The sequence below is a fragment of the Asparagus officinalis genome, chromosome 3, assembly GCF_001876935.1.
Source record: "Asparagus officinalis chromosome 3, Aspof.V1, whole genome shotgun sequence".
Classification (NCBI taxonomy): Eukaryota; Viridiplantae; Streptophyta; class Magnoliopsida; order Asparagales; family Asparagaceae; genus Asparagus; species Asparagus officinalis.
The window spans coordinates 17,444,758-17,450,625 of record NC_033796.1 but is presented as its reverse complement, the minus strand read 5'-3'; positions in this window follow the sequence as shown (position 1 = coordinate 17,450,625).

Here is a 5,868-nt window from a genome sequence, read left to right as displayed (position 1 = left end):
TAATGAAACTATCTTTGGATCGATTCATTATCCACATATAAACCTTATAATCGTCACGTATTTATCATCACAGATGCGTATGCAATCTAAAAATAAATAATAACCTTCCTTTGGGCCGATTAAATATTTACACGAAAACATACACACAAACATCTAACATCCCTCATGAACAATCTACACAAGAGAGGTTACTTTGGCAACTTCTTGTTTCAATCGATCATTTAGAATGAAAGACAACTTTAATACCTTAGTGTCATATTATTTGAAATAACTAATTGATCCACTACCAAATTTAATTTAAATTAAATAATTTAATTTAAATCAACTGAATTTCCATAGCTTAATTAAGGGCCCATAATGAATTATGACCCACAAATAGGATTTAATTGATAAATTCAATTAATCCTTGTGCCCAAAACGAGCTTAAATGAGCTTATACCTGATAATTAAATACAGGTCCAAATTCTTAATAAATTTCTCAAGTCAAGGCCCAATGTTTAAAAAAGGACACCAGAATGAACGCAAGGCTCATTTTGGAACAAACGCAAGGTTCGTTTGACTGAGTACGAGGCTCGCCGCAGGATTCGGCGAACGCAGGATTCGATGAACGCAGATTTCGACGAACGCAGGTTTTGACGAACGCAGGGTTCGTTAGAGAACGAACGCAACGTTCGACGAACGCATGTTTCGTTAGAGAACGAACGTGGGTTCGTTTGAGAACGAACGCAAGGTTCGTTTGAAGCTTTCAAGCATCACCAAAAATTAAGGTAACCACCTCCTTAATTTCCGCACGTTTTCACGCGCACGAACCCCTTGAGGGTTTAATCTGAAACCACCGTCGCTGAATCAACTCCGGCGAGGAGTTTTGGAGATTGACGACAGATCAAAAAATCCCAAAAAAAAAGATAATTATTTTTTCTGTCGATTTTTTGAACTCAAATCATTTAGATCCAAACCTCAAAAAATTGAATCAAACACAAAAGAAATGAACTTTAGAGTTCATAATTGCTACAGATCCAAAAATCGAAAGAAAAAACCAAACAACCTGGGAATTTCACTATTCATCCGAAAATAAAAAACCTTTACTGTTCATCCGAAAACAAAAAATTTTACTGTTCACCCAAAAATAAAAACGGTTACTGTTCATCCGAAAATAAGAAACTTTATTGTTCATCCGTGAACGGATCTGAATCAAACACAAATTAAGATCAAAGAACCCTAATTTTAATCTTAATCTCTTAGAACAAATCAATGGTGGCTCTGATACCACTTGTTAGATCTAATAAAAACTTGAGATCTAAACCATAAAGCCATGATTTAATTCAAAGAGATTAACAAGAATCAAAAGGTGCGGAAGCATATACCTGAATCCATTGAAGAAAACTTGATTAGGGTTTTGATGATCTTCTAACCTTAGGGTTTCTCTCTTATGGATCTCTTTAGATGGGGATAAGAGAATGAGAATGGTTAACCCTAGATTAGGGACCATAACCCCTTATATATAGGTGTTGTACATTTGTAATTTGGCCCCTCATCAAATTATAATTATAACCTGGTATTTTGACATATAACCCCCATGATTTATTTAAATACCTATTAACCCAAATTGATTGATCACTTTAAGTGGGTTATCCTTAAAGATAGTAATACACATTGATTAATCATATGTGCCCACAAATAGATTTAATTAGATTTAAATCCAACATGGTGGTGTTACTCTCATGGATAACAAACAGGGTTTGAATTATATTCTTATTCATATGTAAGGGAGTACTTGAAGAAGATTTTCCTGTTAATTTTTTGTTAGGTTTATTTAGATATTAGTCCCTCAAATCTCTGAACCCAACTCCACCTGTATCCCCTTACTCTCCCGCCTTTTACCATCTTCCCTCGTCACTAGCGTCTCCCCATCTCAATGCGGTGTAGTAGGCAGTAGAAGAGCTTGTTTGAATCTTTGACAAAGGGTAAGGGGGTTCAGTGAAGAAACCGAAAGAAATTTGGCGAAGAATAGGTTTTAGGACGCATGAGTCAGTTTGGGAGCTGCGCGGACGACCGCGGTGCAAGGCCGGTTGACCGCGAATGTGCACAGACGCATGGATTGTGTCTGGATTTGGCATGGTCAACCGCTGCAGTCGACCGCAAGACCCTGTAGTCGATTTTTGGGCTTTGGGCTTTGTCGTTTGTCACGGTCGACCGCCAGACCCTGTAAGCATTTTTCAGGTTTTGTCGTTTTGCACGGTCGACCGTGACGGTCGACCGCATAACAGGTCAGGCCCAGTTTGAGTTTCCTGTTCTTATTAGGTTTTGATGTTTGGTATAAATACCAACACACGTTCTAGGGTTTCTTAAGGCTTGAGTTTGGGATATTTGGAGCACAGAAAAGATGTATTTTCTGAGCTAATTGTTTAGGATTTCATTTGGAGAGATTAAGAGCTTTATGGTGAGATTAGTTTGTTCCTTCGAGTGATTTGTAATCTCAATTTGTACTCTTATTCTCTATTAGTGAACAACCTCATCCCCTTCTTGCCATGTGGACGTAGACAATTGCCGAACCACGTTAAAATTGGTGTTTTGTGTTTGTGCATTGACTGGTTGGTTTTGCCTTCTCGAACGGTGTTTGGTTTGGTTCCTCGGCGTGGATCCCAACAATTAGTATCAGAACTCGGACTACGCTTGGGCTATTTGGAGGAGTAGATCGATTTGGAAGCTTGTCTAGGGTTTTAATTGGTGATAAATGTGTGATCTTTTTGGTAAAGACTATATTTTTTCAAGTTTGGATCTATTTATTGTTCGTTTCCATAATTGTTTGTTGGTGTGTGTTGAGGTTTATGGCCGGGAAAGAAGGTGTTGAGGGTGGTTCTTCAAGCGTGAAGACTGTCCAAAGTTTGAATATCCACTCGATGAAGATTGACGTGGAGAAGTTCAATGGCACTAACAATTTTAGACTTTGGCGTTGTGAAGTCTTGGATGCGCTCAATGCATAAAATTTGGAAGATGCGTTGGAGTTGGACGGAAAACCGGACGACATTGATGAAAATGTTTGGAAAAAGATGAATCGTACAACGTGTGGTGTGATTAGGTCTTGTCTCACTCAAGATCTAAAATATGATATGATGAATAAGACTTCACCGAAGAAGATTTGGGAGGTCCTAGAGAGTAAGTATTTGACGAATGTAGGCAATAAAAATTGCCTTTAATCCTTATCAGAGAAGTTCAGAACAAAACTGCTAAAACCTCGCCCGAAATAGCAGAAAAATGGGAAAACGCAGATATCTCCCAAACCGTAAGGAATTTGGCAAAACGGAGGAAGCGAACCGAAGCCTTCGGCTCGGTTCGGATGGCCCCATCTCGTCGAGATAGGCGATTTTCATATATAATTCGTCCAATTCCGACTTACGGTTTGAAAGTTACGGCCTATTCTTCGATCCATGCTATAGAGCTCGCCTAACGGCTCGAAGATCGCCTGCAGAATCAAATCCGCCTGCAGACCCAAGTCTACTTGCCTGCAGTCCCAAATCCGCCTGCAGACCCCAAGTCTGCCTGCGCACCTGAGCTCGCCTGCAGACCCAGCCCAAACTCGCCTGTAGACTCAGCTCGCCTGCAGACCCAAGTCTGCCTACAGTCCTAAGCTCGCCTGCGGACCCAAGCTGCAGACTCGCCAGCTCACTGTCAACTGCCCACTTGGAGTATGGGAACAGTTACATCAGTGGTCAAATCCCACAAATCAAGGGAGAAAGCATGGTACCCCAAGACCGTCAAGCGGCCGCTCACAGTACGAATGGTTGGGCAGGTGTCAAGTCGATCTGAACATTCATAAATGCAGCTCACCTCGGCTGTCTGAGTCAAGAGCCGGATCCGCCAGCACCCGGCGAGCTGTCCAAGCCTACTCGAGTACCAGGAACCCGCTTTCCCACCTCTCTCGGCCTGAAGAGAGAAGACACGGTACTCCAGGCCCGTCGAATGACTGCTCACGGTACGAGTGATCGGACAGATGCCAGATCAACCTGCGCGTTCATAAATGCAACTCAGCTCATCGGTCCAAGTCAAGAGCTGGAACCGCCAGCGCACAGTGAGCTGGCCCAATCCACTCGAGTAATGGACAACCGCTGTCTCACATACGAGGGTGGACCTTCCCACTCCTAGGCGACAGGACGTGAAGCACAACCCATCGAGTGACGGTTCGTAGTACAGAGGAGCGACAAGATGTCTCTCAACAGTGTATGGTCACATCCCATGATTCAAGGAGCGGCCACGCCATCTCTCCTCTATTTAAGAACCTCGCCCGGCTACAGGAAAGGGGTTCACACATAGTTAATTGATTAATTCAATCAGTTAACTGAACCACTGGCTCTCGACTCCCAACGGAGTCGACGACAAGCTCTCTGCATCACTTTTGCATTGCAGCGCCACTTCCTAGTTCTGAGCCCCGATCGCCGGTGAACTAGAAGACCCGAACTCCATCGACTCGAGCTTCTACTGCGTACTGAAGCTCTCCAGCAACTTCGATCGGATCGTCCAAACTCGGCACGAGCACCGAGCGAGGCATCCTATCGCCACCTAAAGTCCCCACACAAAACAAAGAGGGCTTTCCCTCTGCTTCTGTTGTAAACATTTGATTTGTTAGTTTGTAATAAGCTTTCTTATAAATACAAACGAAACTCCTTTCTTCGGAAGAATCAAATTTTCACCCTACAGAAGATGGCGACCACAGTGGGAGAATCCGTTCATTCAGATGAATTGGTGGTGGCGCAGTCTGACGAAGTTGCTGCAGGGACTACTGTTGAGTCCCTTGTGATCAAATTCGAAGGGTACTTACAATCGTCCTCTTCTCGCAGCAATACATCTCGCGATGGTTGCAGAGTCGTGCGGGTGGCCCAGCCCCAAGAGGCTGAGGCAACCAAGCCTGAGGGATCTACCCAAGCTGAGGCAGGGGGTTCTTTTCCCCCCAAACCAGTTGAGGCCGAGCCGAGATTCGAGAATGCGGGTCTAGGAGCTGCTGGGTGGGTCGATGAACGATCCTCGCAGACCCCTGTGCAAAAGGAATCAACCATTCGTGTCGACGCAGAATACGCCTCCGCAGTCGACATGAACGCTCCTCGTTCAAAAATATCCAAACAGCGGCGACGAAAAGCTCTCGCTCGTTTCGAGGCACAATCCCTAATCCCCCACGACAGCCTAAATTATTATTCAGGCTTGATGAACGCTCCTCGTTCAAAAAGATCCAAACAGCGGCGACGAAAAGCTCTCGCTCGTTTCGAGGCACAATCCCTCATCCCCCACGACAGCCTGAATTATTATTCAGGCTTGAAAGGAATCAACCCCTTGAGCCAGGTTCCCAGTACGGGCGAACCGCTCAAATCGGGCAAGCCTATCAGTTTAGGCGAACCCATCTCTTCGAGCCAGGTTCCCAGTTTCGGCGAACCGCTCAAATCAGGCGAGCCTAACGGTTTAGGCGATCCCCACATCTTGAGCCAGGTTTCCATTTTTGGCGAACCGCTCAAATCGGGCGAGCCTAACGGCTTAGACAAGCCCAACCTCTTGAGCCAGGTTCCCAGTTTTGGCGAACCGCTCAAATCGGGCGAGCCTAGCAGTTTAGGCGAGCCCCACTCTGTGAGCAAGGTGTTCAATTTTGGCGAACCAAGGGCACCTGGCGAACTCTGCAGTTCAAGAGGTCTTCGTCAAACAAGCGGACTTCACCAATCTCGCCTGACGGGTGAACCTCGCCAGCCTGAACCTCGCCAACACGCTCACGCTCAAATAGGGGTGGCCACCCCGTTTGCCAGCGCGGGTCTGACGTCTGTCTCTGACAACGACGACGACGATTGCTCGGCAACGGCAACGTCGCAGACTTCAAGCTCAATTCGAGGC